The sequence below is a fragment of the Anarhichas minor genome, unplaced genomic scaffold (genome assembly GCF_050575085.1).
Source record: "Anarhichas minor isolate MPS153535 unplaced genomic scaffold, ASM5057508v1 ptg000028l, whole genome shotgun sequence".
Taxonomy (NCBI): domain Eukaryota; kingdom Metazoa; phylum Chordata; class Actinopteri; order Perciformes; family Anarhichadidae; genus Anarhichas; species Anarhichas minor.
This window is the reverse complement of record NW_027466474.1, coordinates 16,593,556-16,611,677: the sequence shown is the minus strand read 5'-3', so window position 1 is coordinate 16,611,677 and position 18,122 is coordinate 16,593,556. Positions and strand designations below refer to the sequence as shown.

At 46.7% G+C, this 18,122-nt stretch overlaps 51 non-coding genes across 51 annotated transcripts; all 51 read left to right on the top strand.

The window, feature by feature from the left end:
* The first annotated feature begins 7 nt into the window (after window positions 1-7).
* Window positions 8-78, top strand: trnag-gcc (transfer RNA glycine (anticodon GCC)). Its single transcript has one exon. It is a non-coding gene; the product is annotated as a tRNA-Gly (tRNA).
* A 232-nt stretch (window positions 79-310) lies between these two features.
* trnag-gcc (transfer RNA glycine (anticodon GCC)) lies at window positions 311-381 on the top strand. Its single transcript has one exon. It is a non-coding gene; the product is annotated as a tRNA-Gly (tRNA).
* Window positions 382-611: 230 nt separating this feature from the next.
* trnag-ccc (transfer RNA glycine (anticodon CCC)) lies at window positions 612-682 on the top strand. The gene has a single exon. It is a non-coding gene; the product is annotated as a tRNA-Gly (tRNA).
* A 221-nt stretch (window positions 683-903) lies between these two features.
* On the top strand, window positions 904-974 carry trnag-ccc (transfer RNA glycine (anticodon CCC)). The gene has a single exon. It is a non-coding gene; the product is annotated as a tRNA-Gly (tRNA).
* Window positions 975-1,197: 223 nt separating this feature from the next.
* trnag-gcc (transfer RNA glycine (anticodon GCC)) lies at window positions 1,198-1,268 on the top strand. Its single transcript has one exon. It is a non-coding gene; the product is annotated as a tRNA-Gly (tRNA).
* A 515-nt stretch (window positions 1,269-1,783) lies between these two features.
* Window positions 1,784-1,854, top strand: trnag-ccc (transfer RNA glycine (anticodon CCC)). The gene has a single exon. It is a non-coding gene; the product is annotated as a tRNA-Gly (tRNA).
* Window positions 1,855-2,077: 223 nt separating this feature from the next.
* Window positions 2,078-2,148, top strand: trnag-gcc (transfer RNA glycine (anticodon GCC)). Its single transcript has one exon. It is a non-coding gene; the product is annotated as a tRNA-Gly (tRNA).
* Window positions 2,149-2,378: 230 nt separating this feature from the next.
* On the top strand, window positions 2,379-2,449 carry trnag-ccc (transfer RNA glycine (anticodon CCC)). The gene has a single exon. It is a non-coding gene; the product is annotated as a tRNA-Gly (tRNA).
* Window positions 2,450-2,670: 221 nt separating this feature from the next.
* Window positions 2,671-2,741, top strand: trnag-ccc (transfer RNA glycine (anticodon CCC)). Its single transcript has one exon. It is a non-coding gene; the product is annotated as a tRNA-Gly (tRNA).
* Window positions 2,742-2,964: 223 nt separating this feature from the next.
* trnag-gcc (transfer RNA glycine (anticodon GCC)) lies at window positions 2,965-3,035 on the top strand. The gene has a single exon. It is a non-coding gene; the product is annotated as a tRNA-Gly (tRNA).
* Window positions 3,036-3,667: 632 nt separating this feature from the next.
* Window positions 3,668-3,738, top strand: trnag-gcc (transfer RNA glycine (anticodon GCC)). Its single transcript has one exon. It is a non-coding gene; the product is annotated as a tRNA-Gly (tRNA).
* Window positions 3,739-3,970: 232 nt separating this feature from the next.
* Window positions 3,971-4,041, top strand: trnag-gcc (transfer RNA glycine (anticodon GCC)). The gene has a single exon. It is a non-coding gene; the product is annotated as a tRNA-Gly (tRNA).
* Window positions 4,042-4,262: 221 nt separating this feature from the next.
* Window positions 4,263-4,333, top strand: trnag-gcc (transfer RNA glycine (anticodon GCC)). The gene has a single exon. It is a non-coding gene; the product is annotated as a tRNA-Gly (tRNA).
* A 230-nt stretch (window positions 4,334-4,563) lies between these two features.
* trnag-gcc (transfer RNA glycine (anticodon GCC)) lies at window positions 4,564-4,634 on the top strand. Its single transcript has one exon. It is a non-coding gene; the product is annotated as a tRNA-Gly (tRNA).
* A 683-nt stretch (window positions 4,635-5,317) lies between these two features.
* Window positions 5,318-5,388, top strand: trnag-ccc (transfer RNA glycine (anticodon CCC)). Its single transcript has one exon. It is a non-coding gene; the product is annotated as a tRNA-Gly (tRNA).
* A 221-nt stretch (window positions 5,389-5,609) lies between these two features.
* Window positions 5,610-5,680, top strand: trnag-gcc (transfer RNA glycine (anticodon GCC)). The gene has a single exon. It is a non-coding gene; the product is annotated as a tRNA-Gly (tRNA).
* Window positions 5,681-5,912: 232 nt separating this feature from the next.
* Window positions 5,913-5,983, top strand: trnag-gcc (transfer RNA glycine (anticodon GCC)). The gene has a single exon. It is a non-coding gene; the product is annotated as a tRNA-Gly (tRNA).
* A 221-nt stretch (window positions 5,984-6,204) lies between these two features.
* trnag-gcc (transfer RNA glycine (anticodon GCC)) lies at window positions 6,205-6,275 on the top strand. The gene has a single exon. It is a non-coding gene; the product is annotated as a tRNA-Gly (tRNA).
* A 230-nt stretch (window positions 6,276-6,505) lies between these two features.
* trnag-gcc (transfer RNA glycine (anticodon GCC)) lies at window positions 6,506-6,576 on the top strand. The gene has a single exon. It is a non-coding gene; the product is annotated as a tRNA-Gly (tRNA).
* A 692-nt stretch (window positions 6,577-7,268) lies between these two features.
* On the top strand, window positions 7,269-7,339 carry trnad-guc (transfer RNA aspartic acid (anticodon GUC)). Its single transcript has one exon. It is a non-coding gene; the product is annotated as a tRNA-Asp (tRNA).
* A 232-nt stretch (window positions 7,340-7,571) lies between these two features.
* Window positions 7,572-7,642, top strand: trnag-gcc (transfer RNA glycine (anticodon GCC)). Its single transcript has one exon. It is a non-coding gene; the product is annotated as a tRNA-Gly (tRNA).
* A 221-nt stretch (window positions 7,643-7,863) lies between these two features.
* trnag-gcc (transfer RNA glycine (anticodon GCC)) lies at window positions 7,864-7,934 on the top strand. The gene has a single exon. It is a non-coding gene; the product is annotated as a tRNA-Gly (tRNA).
* Window positions 7,935-8,164: 230 nt separating this feature from the next.
* On the top strand, window positions 8,165-8,235 carry trnag-gcc (transfer RNA glycine (anticodon GCC)). The gene has a single exon. It is a non-coding gene; the product is annotated as a tRNA-Gly (tRNA).
* A 324-nt stretch (window positions 8,236-8,559) lies between these two features.
* Window positions 8,560-8,630, top strand: trnag-gcc (transfer RNA glycine (anticodon GCC)). The gene has a single exon. It is a non-coding gene; the product is annotated as a tRNA-Gly (tRNA).
* A 221-nt stretch (window positions 8,631-8,851) lies between these two features.
* On the top strand, window positions 8,852-8,922 carry trnag-gcc (transfer RNA glycine (anticodon GCC)). The gene has a single exon. It is a non-coding gene; the product is annotated as a tRNA-Gly (tRNA).
* A 230-nt stretch (window positions 8,923-9,152) lies between these two features.
* On the top strand, window positions 9,153-9,223 carry trnag-gcc (transfer RNA glycine (anticodon GCC)). Its single transcript has one exon. It is a non-coding gene; the product is annotated as a tRNA-Gly (tRNA).
* A 221-nt stretch (window positions 9,224-9,444) lies between these two features.
* On the top strand, window positions 9,445-9,515 carry trnag-gcc (transfer RNA glycine (anticodon GCC)). The gene has a single exon. It is a non-coding gene; the product is annotated as a tRNA-Gly (tRNA).
* Window positions 9,516-9,839: 324 nt separating this feature from the next.
* Window positions 9,840-9,910, top strand: trnag-gcc (transfer RNA glycine (anticodon GCC)). The gene has a single exon. It is a non-coding gene; the product is annotated as a tRNA-Gly (tRNA).
* A 391-nt stretch (window positions 9,911-10,301) lies between these two features.
* trnag-gcc (transfer RNA glycine (anticodon GCC)) lies at window positions 10,302-10,372 on the top strand. Its single transcript has one exon. It is a non-coding gene; the product is annotated as a tRNA-Gly (tRNA).
* A 230-nt stretch (window positions 10,373-10,602) lies between these two features.
* On the top strand, window positions 10,603-10,673 carry trnad-guc (transfer RNA aspartic acid (anticodon GUC)). Its single transcript has one exon. It is a non-coding gene; the product is annotated as a tRNA-Asp (tRNA).
* Window positions 10,674-10,894: 221 nt separating this feature from the next.
* On the top strand, window positions 10,895-10,965 carry trnag-gcc (transfer RNA glycine (anticodon GCC)). Its single transcript has one exon. It is a non-coding gene; the product is annotated as a tRNA-Gly (tRNA).
* Window positions 10,966-11,195: 230 nt separating this feature from the next.
* trnag-gcc (transfer RNA glycine (anticodon GCC)) lies at window positions 11,196-11,266 on the top strand. Its single transcript has one exon. It is a non-coding gene; the product is annotated as a tRNA-Gly (tRNA).
* Window positions 11,267-11,590: 324 nt separating this feature from the next.
* trnag-gcc (transfer RNA glycine (anticodon GCC)) lies at window positions 11,591-11,661 on the top strand. The gene has a single exon. It is a non-coding gene; the product is annotated as a tRNA-Gly (tRNA).
* A 221-nt stretch (window positions 11,662-11,882) lies between these two features.
* Window positions 11,883-11,953, top strand: trnag-gcc (transfer RNA glycine (anticodon GCC)). The gene has a single exon. It is a non-coding gene; the product is annotated as a tRNA-Gly (tRNA).
* Window positions 11,954-12,183: 230 nt separating this feature from the next.
* On the top strand, window positions 12,184-12,254 carry trnag-gcc (transfer RNA glycine (anticodon GCC)). Its single transcript has one exon. It is a non-coding gene; the product is annotated as a tRNA-Gly (tRNA).
* Window positions 12,255-12,475: 221 nt separating this feature from the next.
* On the top strand, window positions 12,476-12,546 carry trnag-gcc (transfer RNA glycine (anticodon GCC)). The gene has a single exon. It is a non-coding gene; the product is annotated as a tRNA-Gly (tRNA).
* A 324-nt stretch (window positions 12,547-12,870) lies between these two features.
* On the top strand, window positions 12,871-12,941 carry trnag-gcc (transfer RNA glycine (anticodon GCC)). Its single transcript has one exon. It is a non-coding gene; the product is annotated as a tRNA-Gly (tRNA).
* Window positions 12,942-13,454: 513 nt separating this feature from the next.
* On the top strand, window positions 13,455-13,525 carry trnag-ccc (transfer RNA glycine (anticodon CCC)). Its single transcript has one exon. It is a non-coding gene; the product is annotated as a tRNA-Gly (tRNA).
* Window positions 13,526-13,746: 221 nt separating this feature from the next.
* On the top strand, window positions 13,747-13,817 carry trnag-gcc (transfer RNA glycine (anticodon GCC)). Its single transcript has one exon. It is a non-coding gene; the product is annotated as a tRNA-Gly (tRNA).
* Window positions 13,818-14,047: 230 nt separating this feature from the next.
* On the top strand, window positions 14,048-14,118 carry trnag-gcc (transfer RNA glycine (anticodon GCC)). Its single transcript has one exon. It is a non-coding gene; the product is annotated as a tRNA-Gly (tRNA).
* Window positions 14,119-14,350: 232 nt separating this feature from the next.
* On the top strand, window positions 14,351-14,421 carry trnag-gcc (transfer RNA glycine (anticodon GCC)). The gene has a single exon. It is a non-coding gene; the product is annotated as a tRNA-Gly (tRNA).
* A 232-nt stretch (window positions 14,422-14,653) lies between these two features.
* On the top strand, window positions 14,654-14,724 carry trnag-gcc (transfer RNA glycine (anticodon GCC)). Its single transcript has one exon. It is a non-coding gene; the product is annotated as a tRNA-Gly (tRNA).
* A 230-nt stretch (window positions 14,725-14,954) lies between these two features.
* trnag-ccc (transfer RNA glycine (anticodon CCC)) lies at window positions 14,955-15,025 on the top strand. The gene has a single exon. It is a non-coding gene; the product is annotated as a tRNA-Gly (tRNA).
* A 919-nt stretch (window positions 15,026-15,944) lies between these two features.
* Window positions 15,945-16,015, top strand: trnag-gcc (transfer RNA glycine (anticodon GCC)). The gene has a single exon. It is a non-coding gene; the product is annotated as a tRNA-Gly (tRNA).
* A 221-nt stretch (window positions 16,016-16,236) lies between these two features.
* Window positions 16,237-16,307, top strand: trnag-ccc (transfer RNA glycine (anticodon CCC)). Its single transcript has one exon. It is a non-coding gene; the product is annotated as a tRNA-Gly (tRNA).
* A 221-nt stretch (window positions 16,308-16,528) lies between these two features.
* trnag-gcc (transfer RNA glycine (anticodon GCC)) lies at window positions 16,529-16,599 on the top strand. Its single transcript has one exon. It is a non-coding gene; the product is annotated as a tRNA-Gly (tRNA).
* A 230-nt stretch (window positions 16,600-16,829) lies between these two features.
* Window positions 16,830-16,900, top strand: trnag-gcc (transfer RNA glycine (anticodon GCC)). Its single transcript has one exon. It is a non-coding gene; the product is annotated as a tRNA-Gly (tRNA).
* Window positions 16,901-17,132: 232 nt separating this feature from the next.
* On the top strand, window positions 17,133-17,203 carry trnag-gcc (transfer RNA glycine (anticodon GCC)). The gene has a single exon. It is a non-coding gene; the product is annotated as a tRNA-Gly (tRNA).
* A 230-nt stretch (window positions 17,204-17,433) lies between these two features.
* On the top strand, window positions 17,434-17,504 carry trnag-ccc (transfer RNA glycine (anticodon CCC)). The gene has a single exon. It is a non-coding gene; the product is annotated as a tRNA-Gly (tRNA).
* Window positions 17,505-17,725: 221 nt separating this feature from the next.
* Window positions 17,726-17,796, top strand: trnag-ccc (transfer RNA glycine (anticodon CCC)). The gene has a single exon. It is a non-coding gene; the product is annotated as a tRNA-Gly (tRNA).
* Window positions 17,797-18,019: 223 nt separating this feature from the next.
* trnag-gcc (transfer RNA glycine (anticodon GCC)) lies at window positions 18,020-18,090 on the top strand. The gene has a single exon. It is a non-coding gene; the product is annotated as a tRNA-Gly (tRNA).
* The last annotated feature ends 32 nt before the right edge of the window (window positions 18,091-18,122 follow it).

Here is an 18,122-nt window from a genome sequence, read left to right as displayed (position 1 = left end):
TGCATCAGCATTGGTGGTTCAATGGTAGAATTCTCGCCTGCCACGCGGGAGATCGGGGTCCGATTCCCGGCCAATGCATCAGGGTTTTACTGTGGTTACGATACATGTAAGGGTTCTACGGGAATCATTTACACTGGGATCCAAGGGTGTACCAGCAAAAACGCTAATGGTTTGAGGTAAGTGCTGGATTCTGGACATTTGAAAACATTGGTTGTATTCTTGATATGCCGGCCACGCAAAACTATCAAACAAATATTTGTGGTGGTCGAGAATGTCAGTTCTCGCCTTCTCTCTGGTTGGTGTTACATCAGCATTGGTGGTTCAATGGTAGAATTCTCGCCTGCCACGCGGGAGATCCGGGTCCGATTCCCGGCCAATGCATCAGGGTTTTACTGTGGTTACGATACATGTAAGGGTTCTACGGGAATCATTTACACTGGGATCCAAGGGTGTACCAGCAAAAACGCTAATAGTTTGAGGTAAGTGCTGGATTCTCGACATTTGAAAACATTGGTTGTATTGTTGACATGCCGGCCATGCAAAGCTACCAAACAAATATTTCTGGTGGTCGAGAATGTCAGTTCTCGCCTTCTCTCGTTGGTGTTGCATCAGCATTGGTGGTTCAATGGTAGAATTCTCGCCTCCCACGCGTGAGATCCGGGTCCGATTCCCGGCCAATGCATCAGGGTTTTACTGTGGTTACGATACATGTAAGGGTTCTACGAGAATCATTTACACTGGGATCCAAGGGTGTACCAGCAAAACCGCTAATGGTTTGAGGTAAGTGCTGGATTTGAAAACAGTGGTTGTCGTCTTGACATGCCGGCCACGCAAAACTATCAAACAAATATTTATGGTGGTCGAGAATGTCAGTTCTCACCTTCTTTGGTTGGTGTTAAATCAGCATTGGTGGTTCAATGGTAGAGTTCTTGCCTCCCATGCGGGAGATCCGGGTCCGATTCCCGGCCAATGCATCAGGGTTTTACTGTCTTTACGATACATGTAAGGGTTCTACGGGAGTCATTTACACTGGGATCCAAGGGTGTATCAGCAAAACCGCAAATGGTTTGAGGTAAGTGCTGGATTTGAAAACAGTGGTTGTCGTCTTGACATGCCGGCCACGCAAAACTATCAAACAAATATTTCTGGTGGTCGAGAATGTCAGTTCTCGCCTTCTCTCTGGTTGGTGTTACATCAGCATTGGTGGTTCAATGGTAGAATTCTCGCCTGCCACGCGGGAGATCCGGGTCCGATTCCCGGCCAATGCATCAGGGTTTTACTGTGGTTACGATACATGTAAGGGTTCTACGGGAATCATTTACACTGGGATCCAAGGGTGTACCAGCAAAAACGCTAATAGTTTGAGGTAAGTGCTGGATTCTCGACATTTGAAAACATTGGTTGTATTGTTGACATGCCGGCCATGCAAAGCTACCAAACAAATATTTCTGGTGGTCGAGAACACCAGTTGGTGTTGCATCAGCATTGGTGGTTCAATGGTAGAATTCTTGCCTGCCACGCGGGAGATCCGGGTCCTATTCCCGGCCAATGCATCAGGGTTTTACTGTGGTTACGATACATGTAAGGGTTCTACGGGAATCATTTACACTGGGATCCAAGGGTGTACCAGCAAAAACGCTAATAGTTTGAGGTAAGTGCTGGATTCTCGACATTTGAAAACATAGGTAGTAGTCTTGATATGCCGGCCACGCAAAACTATCAAACAAATATTTCTGGTGGTCGAGAATGTCAGTTCTCGCGTTCTCTCTTTGGTGTTGCATCAGCATTGGTGGTTCAATGGTAGAGTTCTTGCCTCCCACGCGGGAGATCCGGGTCCGATTCCCGGCCAATGCATCAGGGTTTTACTGTCTTTACGATACATGTAAGGGTTCTACGGGAGTCATTTACACTGGGATCCAAGGGTGTATCAGCAAAACCGCAAATGGTTTGAGGTAAGTGCTGGATTTGAAAACATTGGTTGTATTCTTGATATGCCGGCCACGCAAAACTATCAAACAAATATTTGTGGTGGTCGAGAATGTCAGTTCTCGCCTTCTCTCTGGTTGGTGTTACATCAGCATTGGTGGTTCAATGGTAGAATTCTCGCCTGCCACGCGGGAGATCCGGGTCCGATTCCCGGCCAATGCATCAGGGTTTTACTGTGGTTACGATACATGTAAGGGTTCTACGGGAATCATTTACACTGGGATCCAAGGGTGTACCAGCAAAAATGCTAATAGTTTGAGGTAAGTGCTGGATTCTCGACATTTGAAAACATTGGTTGTATTGTTGACATGCCGGCCATGCAAAGCTACCAAACAAATATTTCTGGTGGTCGAGAATGTCAGTTCTCGCCTTCTCTCGTTGGTGTTGCATCAGCATTGGTGGTTCAATGGTAGAATTCTCGCCTCCCACGCGTGAGATCCGGGTCCGATTCCCGGCCAATGCATCAGGGTTTTACTGTGGTTACGATACATGTAAGGGTTCTACGAGAATCATTTACACTGGGATCCAAGGGTGTACCAGCAAAACCGCTAATGGTTTGAGGTAAGTGCTGGATTTGAAAACAGTGGTTGTCGTCTTGACATGCCGGCCACGCAAAACTATCAAACAAATATTTATGGTGGTCGAGAATGTCAGTTCTCACCTTCTTTGGTTGGTGTTAAATCAGCATTGGTGGTTCAATGGTAGAGTTCTTGCCTCCCATGCGGGAGATCCGGGTCCGATTCCCGGCCAATGCATCAGGGTTTTACTGTCTTTACGATACATGTAAGGGTTCTACGGGAGTCATTTACACTGGGATCCAAGGGTGTATCAGCAAAACCGCAAATGGTTTGAGGTAAGTGCTGGATTTGAAAACAGTGGTTGTCGTCTTGACATGCCGGCCACGCAAAACTATCAAACAAATATTTCTGGTGGTCGAGAATGTCAGTTCTCGCCTTCTCTCTGGTTGGTGTTACATCAGCATTGGTGGTTCAATGGTAGAATTCTCGCCTGCCACGCGGGAGATCCGGGTCCGATTCCCGGCCAATGCATCAGGGTTTTACTGTGGTTACGATACATGTAAGGGTTCTACGGGAATCATTTACACTGGGATCCAAGGGTGTACCAGCAAAAACGCTAATAGTTTGAGGTAAGTGCTGGATTCTCGACATTTGAAAACATTGGTTGTATTGTTGACATGCCGGCCATGCAAAGCTACCAAACAAATATTTCTGGTGGTCGAGAACACCAGTTGGTGTTGCATCAGCATTGGTGGTTCAATGGTAGAATTCTTGCCTGCCACGCGGGAGATCCGGGTCCTATTCCCGGCCAATGCATCAGGGTTTTACTGTGGTTACGATACATGTAAGGGTTCTACGGGAATCATTTACACTGGGATCCAAGGGTGTACCAGCAAAACAGCTAATGGTTTGAGGTAAGTGCTGGATTTTAAAACGGTGGTTTTAAAATCACCTTACGATATTTGTACATGTAAGGGTTCTACGAGAATCATTTACACTGGGATCCAAGGGTGTATCAGCAAAACCGCTAATGGTTTGAGGTAAGTGCTGGATTTGAAAACAGTGGTTGTCGTCTTGACATGCCGGCCACGCAAAACTATCAAACAAATATTTCTGGTGGTCGAGAATGTCAGTTCTCGCCTTCTCTGGTTGGTGTTACATCAGCATTGGTGGTTCAATGGTAGAATTCTCGCCTGCCATGCGGGAGATCCGGGTCCGATTCCCGGCCAATGCATCAGGGTTTTACTGTCTTTACGATACATGTAAGGGTTCTACGGGAATCATTTACACTGGGATCCAAGGGTGTACCAGCAAAAACGCTAATAGTTTGAGGTAAGTGCTGGATTCTCGACATTTGAAAACATAGGTAGTAGTCTTGATATGCCGGCCACGCAAAACTATCAAACAAATATTTCTGGTGGTCGAGAATGTCAGTTCTCGCCTTCTCTCTGGTTGGTGTTACATCAGCATTGGTGGTTCAATGGTAGAATTCTCGCCTGCCACGCGGGAGATCCGGGTCCGATTCCCGGCCAATGCATCAGGGTTTTACTGTGGTTACGATACATGTAAGGGTTCTACGAGAATCATTTACACTGGGATCCAAGGGTGTATCAGCAAAACCGCTAATGGTTTGAGGTAAGTGCTGGATTTGAAAACAGTGGTTGTCGTCTTGACATGCCGGCCACGCAAAACTATCAAACAAATATTTCTGGTGGTCGAGAATGTCAGTTCTCGCCTTCTCTGGTTGGTGTTACATCAGCATTGGTGGTTCAATGGTAGAATTCTCGCCTGCCATGCGGGAGATCCGGGTCCGATTCCCGGCCAATGCATCAGGGTTTTACTGTCTTTACGATACATGTAAGGGTTCTACGGGAGTCATTTACACTGGGATCCAAGGGTGAACCAGCAAAAATGGTAATGGTTTGAGGTAAGTGCTGGATTCTCGACATTTGAAAACATTGGTTGTATTGTTGACATGCCGGCCACGCAAAGCTATCAAACAAATATTTCTGGTGGTCGAGAATGTCAGTTCTCGCGTTCTGTCTTTGGTGTTGCATCAGCATTGGTGGTTCAATGGTAGAATTCTCGCCTGCCACGCGGGAGATCCGGGTCCGATTCCCGGCTAATGCATCAGTGTTTTACTGTGGTTACGATACATGTAAGGGTTCTAAGGGAATCATTTACACTGGGATCCAAGGGTGTACCAGCAAAAACGCTAATGGTTTGAGGTAAGTGCTGAATTCTCGACATTTGAAAACATTGGTTGTATTCTTGACATGCCGGCCACGCAAAACTATCAAACAAATATTTCTAGTGGTCGAGAATGTCAGTTCTCACCTTCTCTGGTTGGTGTTACCAGCAAAAAAGGGTGTACCAGCAAAAATGCTAATGGTTTGAGGTAAGTGCTGGATTTGAAAACAGTGGTTGTCGTCTTGACATGCCGGCCACGCAAAACTATCAAACAAATATTTCTGGTGGTCGAGAATGTCAGTTCTCGCCTTCTCTCGTTGGTGTTGCATCAGCATTGGTGGTTCAATGGTAGAATTCTCGTCTGCCATGCAGGAGATCCGGGTCCGATTCCAGGCCAATGCATCAGGGTTTTACTGTGGTTACGATACATGTAAGGGTTCTACGAGAATCAGTTACACTGGGATCCAAGGGTGTACCAGCAAAACCGCTAATGGTTTGAGGTAAGTGCTGGATTTGAATACAGTGGTTGTCGTCTTGACATGCCGGCCACGCAAAACTATCAAACAAATATTTATGGTGGTCAAGAATGTCAGTTCTCACCTTCTTTGGTTGGTGTTAAATCAGCATTGGTGGTTCAATGGTAGAGTTCTTGCCTCCCACGCGGGAGATCCGGGTCCGATTCCCGGCCAATGCATCAGGGTTTTACTGTCTTTACGATACATGTAAGGGTTCTACGGGAGTCATTTACACTGGGATCCAAGGGTGTATCAGCAAAACCGCAAATGGTTTGAGGTAAGTGCTGGATTTGAAAACAGTGGTTGTCGTCTTGACATGCCGGCCATGCAAAACTATCAAACAAATGTTTCTGGTGGTCGAGAATGTCAGTTCTCGCCTTCTCTGGTTGGTGTTACATCAGCATTGGTGGTTCAATGGTAGAATTCTCGCCTGCCACGCGGGAGATCCGGGTCCGATTTCCGGCCAATGCATCAGGGTTTTACTGTGGTTACGATACATGTAAGGGTTCTACGGGAATCATTTACACTGGGATCCAAGGGTGTACCAGCAAAAACGCTAATAGTTTGAGGTAAGTGCTGGATTCTCGACATTTGAAAACATAGGTAGTAGTCTTGATATGCCGGCCACGCAAAACTATCAAACAAATATTTCTGGTGGTCGAGAATGTCAGTTCTCGCCTTCTCTCTGGTTGGTGTTACATCAGCATTGGTGGTTCAATGGTAGAATTCTCGCCTGCCACGCGGGAGATCCGGGTCCGATTCCCGGCCAATGCATCAGGGTTTTACTGTGGTTACGATACATGTAAGGGTTCTACGAGAATCATTTACACTGGGATCCAAGGGTGTACCAGCAAAACCGCTAATGGTTTGAGGTAAGTGCTGGATTTGAAAACAGTGGTTGTCGTCTTGACATGCCGGCCACGCAAAACTATCAAACAAATATTTCTGGTGGTCGAGAATGTCAGTTCTCGCCTTCTCTCTTTGGTGTTGCATCAGCATTGGTGGTTCAATGGTAGAATTCTCGCCTGCCACGCGGGAGATCCGGGTCCGATTCCCGGCCAATGCATCAGGGTTTTACTGTCTTTACGATACATGTAAGGGTTCTACGGGAGTCATTTACACTGGGATCCAAGGGTGAACCAGCAAAAATGGTAATGGTTTGAGGTAAGTGCTGGATTCTCGACATTTGAAAACATTGGTTGTATTGTTGACATGCCGGCCACGCAAAGCTATCAAACAAATATTTCTGGTGGTCGAGAATGTCAGTTCTCGCGTTCTCTCTTTGGTATTGCATCAGCATTGGTGGTTCAATGGTAGAATTCTCGCCTGCCACGCGGGAGATCCGGGTCCGATTCCCGGCCAATGCATGAGGGTTTTACTGTGGTTACGATACATGTAAGGGTTCTACGGGAATCATTTACACTGGGATCCAAGGGTGTACCAGCAAAAACGCTAATGGTTTGAGGTAAGTGCTGAATTCTCGACATTTGAAAACATTGGTTGTATTCTTGACATGCCGGCCACGCAAAACTATCAAACAAATATTTCTAGTGGTCGAGAATGTCAGTTCTCACCTTCTCTGGTTGGTGTTACCAGCAAAAAAGGGTGTACCAGCAAAAATGCTAATGGTTTGAGGTAAGTGCTGGATTTGAAAACAGTGGTTGTCGTCTTGACATGCCGGCCACGTAAAACTATCAAACAAATATTTCTGGTGGTCGAGAATGTCAGTTCTCGCCTTCTCTCGTTGGTGTTGCATCAGCATTGGTGGTTCAATGGTAGAATTCTCGCCTGCCACGCGGGAGATCTTGGTCCGATTCCCGGCCAATGCATCAGGGTTTTACTGTCTTTACGATACATGTAAGGGTTCTACGGGAGTCATTTACACTGGGATCCAAGGGTGAACCAGCAAAAATGGTAATGGTTTGAGGTAAGTGCTGGATTCTCGACATTTGAAAACATTGGTTGTATTGTTGACATGCCGGCCACGCAAAGCTATCAAACAAATATTTCTGGTGGTCGAGAATGTCAGTTCTCGCGTTCTCTCTTTGGTGTTGCATCAGCATTGGTGGTTCAATGGTAGAATTCCCGCCTGTCACGCGGGAGATCCGGGTCCGATTCCCGGCCAATGCATCAGGGTTTTACTGTGGTTACGATACATGTAAGGGTTCTACGGGAATCATTTACACTGGGATCCAAGGGTGTACCAGCAAAAACGCTAATAGTTTGAGGTAAGTGCTGGATTCTCGACATTTGAAAACATAGGTAGTAGTCTTGACATGCCGGCCACGCAAAACTATCAAACAAATATTTCTGGTGGTCGAGAATGTCAGTTCTCGCCTTCTCTCTGGTTGGTGTTGCATCAGCATTGGTGGTTCAATGGTAGAATTCTCGCCTGCCACGCGGGAGATCCGGGTCCGATTCCCGGCCAATGCATCAGGGTTTTACTGTCTTTACGATACATGTAAGGGTTCTACGGGAGTCATTTACACTGGGATCCAAGGGTGTATCAGCAAAACCGCTAATGGTTTGAGGTAAGTGCTGGATTTGAAAACAGTGGTTGTCTTCTTGACATGCCGGCCACGCAAAACTATCAAACAAATATTTCTGGTGGTCGAGAATGTCAGTTCTCGCCTTCTCTCTTTGGTGTTGCATCAGCATTGGTGGTTCAATGGTAGAATTCTCGCTTGCCACGCGGGAGATCCGGGTCCGATTCCCGGCCAATGCATCAGGGTTTTGCTGTGGTTACGATACATGTAAGGGTTCTACGGGAATCATTTACACTGGGATCCAAGGGTGTACCAACAAAAACGCTAATGGTTTGAGGTAAGTGCTGGATTCTCGACATTTGAAAACATTGGTTGTATTGTTGACATGCCGGCCACGCAAAGCTACCAAACAAATATTTCTGGTGGTCGAGAATGTCAGTTCTCGCCTTCTCTGGTTGGTGTTACATCAGCATTGGTGGTTCAATGGTAGAATTCTCGCCTGCCACGCGGGAGATCTGGGTCCGATTCCCGGCCAATGCATCAGGGTTTTACTGTGGTTACGATACATGTAACGGTTCTACGGGAATCATTTACACTGGGATCCAAGGGTGTACCAGCAAAACCGCTAATGGTTTGAGGTAAGTGCTGGATTTGAAAACAGTGGTTGTCGTCTTGACATGCCGGCCACGCAAAACTATCAAACAAATATTTCTGGTGGTCTAATGGTTTGAGGTAAGTGCTGGATTCTCGACATTTGAAAACATTGGTTGTATTGTTGACATGCCGGCCACGCAAAGCTATCAAACAAATATTTCTGGTGGTCGAGAATGTCAGTTCTCGCCTTCTCTCTTTGGTGTTGCATCAGCATTGGTGGTTCAATGGTAGAATTCTCGCCTGCCACGCGGGAGATCCGGGTCCGATTCCCGGCCAATGCATCAGGGTTTTACTGTCTTTACGATACATGTAAGGGTTCTACGGGAGTCATTTACACTGGGATCCAAGGGTGTATCAGCAAAACCGCTAATGGTTTGAGGTAAGTGCTGGATTTGAAAACAGTGGTTGTCGTCTTGACATGCCGGCCACGCAAAACTATCAAACAAATATTTCTGGTGGTCGAGAATGTCAGTTCTCGCCTTCTCTCTTTGGTGTTGCATCAGCATTGGTGGTTCAATGTTAGAATTCTCGCCTGCCACGCGGGAGATCCGGGTCCGATTCCCGGCCAATGCATCAGGGTTTTGCTGTGGTTACGATACATGTAAGGGTTCTACGGGAATCATTTACACTGGGATCCAAGGGTGTACCAACAAAAACGCTAATGGTTTGAGGTAAGTGCTGGATTCTCGACATTTGAAAACATTGGTTGTATTGTTGACATGCCGGCCACGCAAAGCTACCAAACAAATATTTCTGGTGGTCGAGAATGTCAGTTCTCGCCTTCTCTGGTTGGTGTTACATCAGCATTGGTGGTTCAATGGTAGAATTCTCGCCTGCCACGCGGGAGATCCGGGTCCGATTCCCAGCCAATGCATCAGGGTTTTACTGTGGTTACGATACATGTAAGGGTTCTACGGGAATCATTTACACTGGGATCCAAGGGTGTACCAGCAAAACCGCTAATGGTTTGAGGTAAGTGCTGGATTTGAAAACAGTGGTTGTCGTCTTGACATGCCGGCCACGCAAAACTATCAAACAAATATTTATGGTGGTCGAGAATGTCAGTTCTCGCCTTCTCTGGTTGGTGTTACATCAGCATTGGTGGTTCAATGGTAGAATTCTCGCCTGCCACGCGGGAGATCCGGGTCCGATTCCCGGCCAATGCATCAGGGTTTTACTGTGGTTACGATACATGTAACGGTTCTACGGGAATCATTTACACTGGGATCCAAGGGTGTACCAGCAAAACCGCTAATGGTTTGAGGTAAGTGCTGGATTTGAAAACAGTGGTTGTCGTCTTGACATGCCGGCCACGCAAAACTATCAAACAAATATTTCTGGTGGTCTAATGGTTTGAGGTAAGTGCTGGATTCTCGACATTTGAAAACATTGGTTGTATTGTTGACATGCCGGCCACGCAAAGCTATCAAACAAATATTTCTGGTGGTCGAGAATGTCAGTTCTCGCCTTCTCTCTTTGGTGTTGCATCAGCATTGGTGGTTCAATGGTAGAATTCTCGCCTGCCACGCGGGAGATCCGGGTCCGATTCCCGGCCAATGCATCAGGGTTTTACTGTGGTTACGATACATGTAAGGGTTCTACGGGAATCATTTACACTGGGATCCAAGGGTGTACCAGCAAAAACGCTAATGGTTTGAGGTAAGTGCTGAATTCTCGACATTTGAAAACATTGGTTGTATTCTTGACATGCCGGCCACGCAAAACTATCAAACAAATATTTCTAGTGGTCGAGAATGTCAGTTCTCACCTTCTCTGGTTGGTGTTACCAGCAAAAAAGGGTGTACCAGCAAAAATGCTAATGGTTTGAGGTAAGTGCTGGATTTGAAAACAGTGGTTGTCGTCTTGACATGCCGGCCACGTAAAACTATCAAACAAATATTTCTGGTGGTCGAGAATGTCAGTTCTCGCCTTCTCTCGTTGGTGTTGCATCAGCATTGGTGGTTCAATGGTAGAATTCTCGCCTGCCACGCGGGAGATCCGGGTCCGATTCCCGGCCAATGCATCAGGGTTTTACTGTCTTTACGATACATGTAAGGGTTCTACGGGAGTCATTTACACTGGGATCCAAGGGTGAACCAGCAAAAATGGTAATGGTTTGAGGTAAGTGCTGGATTCTCGACATTTGAAAACATTGGTTGTATTGTTGACATGCCGGCCACGCAAAGCTATCAAACAAATATTTCTGGTGGTCGAGAATGTCAGTTCTCGCCTTCTCTCTTTGGTGTTGCATCAGCATTGGTGGTTCAATGGTAGAATTCCCGCCTGTCACGCGGGAGATCCGGGTCCGATTCCCGGCCAATGCATCAGGGTTTTACTGTGGTTACGATACATGTAAGGGTTCTACGGGAGTCATTTACACTGGGATCCAAGGGTGTATCAGCAAAACCGCTAATGGTTTGAGGTAAGTGCTGGATTTGAAAACAGTGGTTGTCTTCTTGACATGCCGGCCACGCAAAACTATCAAACAAATATTTCTGGTGGTCGAGAATGTCAGTTCTCGCCTTCTCTCTTTGGTGTTGCATCAGCATTGGTGGTTCAATGGTAGAATTCTCGCCTGCCACGCGGGAGATCCGGGTCCGATTCCCGGCCAATGCATCAGGGTTTTGCTGTGGTTACGATACATGTAAGGGTTCTACGGGAATCATTTACACTGGGATCCAAGGGTGTACCAACAAAAACGCTAATGGTTTGAGGTAAGTGCTGGATTCTCGACATTTGAAAACATTGGTTGTATTGTTGACATGCCGGCCACGCAAAGCTACCAAACAAATATTTCTGGTGGTCGAGAATGTCAGTTCTCGCCTTCTCTGGTTGGTGTTACATCAGCATTGGTGGTTCAATGGTAGAATTCTCGCCTGCCACGCGGGAGATCTGGGTCCGATTCCCGGCCAATGCATCAGGGTTTTACTGTGGTTACGATACATGTAACGGTTCTACGGGAATCATTTACACTGGGATCCAAGGGTGTACCAGCAAAACCGCTAATGGTTTGAGGTAAGTGCTGGATTTGAAAACAGTGGTTGTCGTCTTGACATGCCGGCCACGCAAAACTATCAAACAAATATTTCTGGTGGTCTAATGGTTTGAGGTAAGTGCTGGATTCTCGACATTTGAAAACATTGGTTGTATTGTTGACATGCCGGCCACGCAAAGCTATCAAACAAATATTTCTGGTGGTCGAGAATGTCAGTTCTCGCCTTCTCTCTTTGGTGTTGCATCAGCATTGGTGGTTCAATGGTAGAATTCTCGCCTGCCACGCGGGAGATCCGGGTCCGATTCCCGGCCAATGCATCAGGGTTTTACTGTCTTTACGATACATGTAAGGGTTCTACGGGAGTCATTTACACTGGGATCCAAGGGTGTATCAGCAAAACCGCTAATGGTTTGAGGTAAGTGCTGGATTTGAAAACAGTGGTTGTCGTCTTGACATGCCGGCCACGCAAAACTATCAAACAAATATTTCTGGTGGTCGAGAATGTCAGTTCTCGCCTTCTCTCTTTGGTGTTGCATCAGCATTGGTGGTTCAATGTTAGAATTCTCGCCTGCCACGCGGGAGATCCGGGTCCGATTCCCGGCCAATGCATCAGGGTTTTGCTGTGGTTACGATACATGTAAGGGTTCTACGGGAATCATTTACACTGGGATCCAAGGGTGTACCAACAAAAACGCTAATGGTTTGAGGTAAGTGCTGGATTCTCGACATTTGAAAACATTGGTTGTATTGTTGACATGCCGGCCACGCAAAGCTACCAAACAAATATTTCTGGTGGTCGAGAATGTCAGTTCTCGCCTTCTCTGGTTGGTGTTACATCAGCATTGGTGGTTCAATGGTAGAATTCTCGCCTGCCACGTGGGAGATCCGGGTCCGATTCCCGGCCAATGCATCAGGGTTTTACTGTGGTTACGATACATGTAAGGGTTCTACGGGAATCATTTACACTGGGATCCAAGGGTGTACCAGCAAAACCGCTAATGGTTTGAGGTAAGTGCTGGATTTGAAAACAGTGGTTGTCGTCTTGACATGCCGGCCACGCAAAACTATCAAACAAATATTTATGGTGGTCGAGAATGTCAGTTCTCGCCTTCTCTGGTTGGTGTTACATCAGCATTGGTGGTTCAATGGTAGAATTCTCGCCTGCCAAGCGGGAGATCCGGGTCCGATTCCCGGCCAATGCATCAGGGTTTTACTGTGGTTACGATACATGTAACGGTTCTACGGGAATCATTTACACTGGGATCCAAGGGTGTACCAGCAAAACCGCTAATGGTTTGAGGTAAGTGCTGGATTTGAAAACAGTGGTTGTCGTCTTGACATGCCGGCCACGCAAAACTATCAAACAAATATTTCTGGTGGTCTAATGGTTTGAGGTAAGTGCTGGATTCTCGACATTTGAAAACATTGGTTGTATTGTTGACATGCCGGCCACGCAAAGCTATCAAACAAATATTTCTGGTGGTCGAGAATGTCAGTTCTCGCCTTCTCTCTTTGGTGTTGCATCAGCATTGGTGGTTCAATGGTAGAATTCTCGCCTGCCACGCGGGAGATCCGGGTCCGATTCCCGGCCAATGCATCAGGGTTTTACTGTCTTTACGATACATGTAAGGGTTCTACGGGAGTCATTTACACTGGGATCCAAGGGTGTATCAGCAAAACCGCTAATGGTTTGAGGTAAGTGCTGGATTTGAAAACAGTGGTTGTCGTCTTGACATGCCGGCCACGCAAAACTATCAAACAAATATTTCTGGTGGTCGAGAATGTCAGTTCTCGCCTTCTCTCTTTGGTGTTGCATCAGCATTGGTGGTTCAATGGTAGAATTCTCGCCTGCCACGCGGGAGATCAGGATCCGATTCCTGGCCAATGCATCAGGGTTTTACTGTGGTTACGATACATGTAAGGGTTCTACGGGAGTCATTTACACTGGGATCCAAGGGTGAACCAGCAAAAACGGTAATGGTTTGAGGTAAGTGCTGGATTTGAAAACAGTGGTTGTCGTCTTGACATGCCGGCCACGCAAAACTATCAAACAAATATTTCTGGTGGTCGAGAATGTCAGTTCTCACCTTCTTTGGCTGGTGTTAAATCAGCATTGGTGGTTCAATGGTAGAGTTCTTGCCTCCCACGCGGGAGATCCGGGTCCGATTCCCGGCCAATGCATCAGGGTTTTACTGTCTTTACGATACATGTAAGGGTTCTACGGGAGTCATTTACACTGGGATCCAAGGGTGTATCAGCAAAACCGCAAATGGTTTGAGGTAAGTGCTGGATTTGAAAACAGTGGTTGTCGTCTTGACATGCCGGCCACGCAAAACTATCAAACAAATATTTCTGGTGGTCGAGAATGTCAGTTCTCGCCTTCTCTGGTTGGTGTTACATCAGCATTGGTGGTTCAATGGTAGAATTCTCGCCTGCCACGCGGGAGATCCGGGTCCGATTCCCGGCCAATGCATCAGGGTTTTACTGTCTTTACGATACATGTAAGGGTTCTACGGGAGTCATTTACACTGGGATCCAAGGGTGAACCAGCAAAAATGGTAATGGATTGAGGTAAGTGCTGGATTCTCGACATTTGAAAACATTGGTTGTATTGTTGACATGCCGGCCACGCAAAGCTATCAAACAAATATTTCTGGTGGTCGAGAATGTCAGTTCTCGCGTTCTCTCTTTGGTGTTGGATCAGCATTGGTGGTTCAATGGTAGAATTCTCGCCTGCCACGCGGGAGATCCGGGTCCGATTCCCGGCCAATGCATCAGGGTTTTACTGTGGTTACGATACATGTAAGGGTTCTACGGGAATCATTTACACTGGGATCCAAGGGTGTACCAGCAAAAACGCTAATGGTTTGAGGTAAGTGCTGGATTCTCGACATTTGAAAACATTGGTTGTATTCTTGATATGCCGGCCACGCAAAACTATCAAACAAATATTTCTGGTGGTCGAGAATGTCAGTTCTCGCCTTCTCTCCGGTTGGTGTTACATCAGCATTGGTGGTTCAATGGTAGAATTCTCGCCTGCCACGCGGGAGATCCGGGTCCGATTCCCGGCCAATGCATCAGGGTTTTACTGTGGTTACGATACATGTAAGGGTTCTACGGGAATCATTTACACTGGGATCCAAGGGTGTACCAGCAAAAACGCTAATGGTTTGAGGTAAGTGCTGGATTCTCGACATTTGAAAACATTGGTTGTATTCTTGATATGCCGGCCACGCAAAACTATCAAACAAATATTTCTGGTGGTCGAGAATGTCAGTTCTCGCCTTCTCTCCGGTTGGTGTTACATCAGCATTGGTGGTTCAATGGTAGAATTCTCGCCTGCCACGCGGGAGATCCGGGTCCGATTCCCGGCCAATGCATCAGGGTTTTACTGTGGTTACGATACATGTAAGGGTTCTACGGGAATCATTTACACTGGGATCCAAGGGTGTACCAGCAAAAACGCTAATAGTTTGAGGTAAGTGCTGGATTCTCGACATTTGAAAACATTGGTTGTATTGTTGACATGCCGGCCATGCAAAGCTACCAAACAAATATTTCTGGTGGTCGAGAATGTCAGTTCTCGCCTTCTCTCGTTGGTGTTGCATCAGCATTGGTGGTTCAATGGTAGAATTCTCGCCTCCCACGCGTGAGATCCGGGTCCGATTCCCGGCCAATGCATCAGGGTTTTACTGTCTTTACGATACATGTAAGGGTTCTACGGGAATCATTAACACTGGGATCCAAGGGTGTACCAGCAAAACAGCTAATGGTTTGAGGTAAGTGCTGGATTTTAAAACAGTGGTTGTCGTCTTGACATGCCGGCCACGCAAAACTATCAAACAAATATTTCTGGTGGTCGAGAATGTCAGTTCTCGCCTTCTCTGGTTGGTGTTACATCAGCATTGGTGGTTTAATGGTAGAATTCTAGCCTGACACGCGGGAGATCCGGGTCAGATTCCCGGCCAATGCATCAGGGTTTTACTGTCTTTACGATACATGTAAGGGTTCTACGGGAGTCATTTACACTGGGATCCAAGGGTGTACCAGCAAAACCGCTAGTGGTTTGAATTAAGTGCTGGATTTGAAAACAGTGGTTGTCGTCTTGACATGCCGGCCACGCAAAACTATCAAACAAATATTTCTGGTGGTCTAATGGTTTGAGGTAAGTGCTGGATTCTCGACATTTGAAAACATTGGTTGTATTGTTGACATGCCGGCCACGCAAAGCTATCAAACAAATATTTCTGGTGGTCGAGAATGTCAGTTCTCGCCTTCTCTCTTTGGTGTTGCATCAGCATTGGTGGTTCAATGGTAGAATTCTCGCCTGCCACGCGGGAGATCAGGATCCGATTCCTGGCCAATGCATCAGGGTTTTACTGTGGTTACGATACATGTAAGGGTTCTACGGGAGTCATTTACACTGGGATCCAAGGGTGAACCAGCAAAAACGGTAATGGTTTGAGGTAAGTGCTGGATTCTCGACATTTGAAAACATAGGTAGTAGTCTTGATATGCCGGCCACGCAAAACTATCAAACAAATATTTCTGGTGGTCGAGAATGTCAGTTCTCGCCTTCTCTCTGGTTGGTGTTACATCAGCATTGGTGGTTCAATGGTAGAATTCTCGCCTGCCACGCGGGAGATCCGGGTCCGATTCCCGGCCAATGCATCAGGGTTTTACTGTGGTTACGATACATGTAAGGGTTCTACGAGAATCATTTACACTGGGATCCAAGGGTGTACCAGCAAAACCGCTAATGGTTTGAGGTAAGTGCTGGATTTGAAAACAGTGGTTGTCGTCTTGACATGCCGGCCACGCAAAACTATCAAACAAATATTTATGGTGGTCGAGAATGTCAGTTCTCACCTTCTTTGGTTGGTGTTAAATCAGCATTGGTGGTTCAATGGTAGAGTTCTTGCCTCCCACGCGGGAGATCCGGGTCCGATTCCCGGCCAATGCATCAGGGTTTTACTGTCTTTACGATACATGTAAGGGTTCTACGGGAGTCATTTACACTGGGATCCAAGGGTGTATCAGCAAAACCGCAAATGGTTTGAGGTAAGTGCTGGATTTGAAAACAGTGGTTGTCGTCTTGACATGCCGGCCACGCAAAACTATCAAACAAATATTTCTGGTGGTCGAGAATGTCAGTTCTCGCCTTCTCTGGTTGGTGTTACATCAGCATTGGTGGTTCAATGGTAGAATTCTCGCATGCCACGCGGGAGATCCGGGTCCGATTCCCGGCCAATGCATCAGGGTTTTACTCTCTTTATGATACATGTAAGGGTTCTACGGGAGTCATTTACACTGGGATCCAAGGGTGAACCAGCAAAAATGGTAATGGTTTGAGGTAAGTGCTGGATTCTCGACATTTGAAAACATTGGTTGTATTGTTGACATGCCGGCCACGCAAAGCTATCAAACAAATATTTCTGGTGGTCGAGAATGTCAGTTCTCGCGTTCTCTCTTTGGTGTTGCATCAGCATTGGTGGTTCAATGGTAGAATTCTCGCCTGCCACGCGGGAGATCGGGGTCCGATTCCCGGCCAATGCATCAGGGTTTTACTGTGGTTACGATACATGTAAGGGTTCTACGGGAATCATTTACACTGGGATCCAAGGGTGTACCAGCAAAAACGCTAATGGTTTGAGGTAAGTGCTGGATTCTCGACATTTGAAAACATTGGTTGTATTCTTGATATGCCGGCCACGCAAAACTATCAAACAAATATTTGTGGTGGTCGAGAATGTCAGTTCTCGCCTTCTCTCTGGTTGGTGTTACATCAGCATTGGTGGTTCAATGGTAGAATTCTCGCCTGCCACGCGGGAGATCCGGGTCCGATTCCCGGCCAATGCATCAGGGTTTTACTGTGGTTACGATACATGTAAGGGTTCTACGGGAATCATTTACACTGGGATCCAAGGGTGTACCAGCAAAAACGCTAATAGTTTGAGGTAAGTGCTGGATTCTCGACATTTGAAAACATTGGTTGTATTGTTGACATGCCGGCCATGCAAAGCTACCAAACAAATATTTCTGGTGGTCGAGAATGTCAGTTCTCGCCTTCTCTCGTTGGTGTTGCATCAGCATTGGTGGTTCAATGGTAGAATTCTCGCCTCCCACGCGTGAGATCCGGGTCCGATTCCCGGCCAATGCATCAGGGTTTTACTGTGGTTACGATACATGTAAGGGTTCTACGAGAATCATTTACACTGGGATCCAAGGGTGTACCAGCAAAACCGCTAATGGTTTGAGGTAAGTGCTGGATTTGAAAACAGTGGTTGTCGTCTTGACATGCCGGCCACGCAAAACTATCAAACAAATATTTATGGTGGTCGAGAATGTCAGTTCTCACCTTCTTTGGTTGGTGTTAAATCAGCATTGGTGGTTCAATGGTAGAGTTCTTGCCTCCCATGCGGGAGATCCGGGTCCGATTCCCGGCCAATGCATCAGGGTTTTACTGTCTTTACGATACATGTAAGGGTTCTACGGGAGTCATTTACACTGGGATCCAAGGGTGTATCAGCAAAACCGCAAATGGTTTGAGGTAAGTGCTGGATTTGAAAACAGTGGTTGTCGTCTTGACATGCCGGCCACGCAAAACTATCAAACAAATATTTCTGGTGGTCGAGAATGTCAGTTCTCGCCTTCTCTCTGGTTGGTGTTACATCAGCATTGGTGGTTCAATGGTAGAATTCTCGCCTGCCACGCGGGAGATCCGGGTCCGATTCCCGGCCAATGCATCAGGGTTTTACTGTGGTTACGATACATGTAA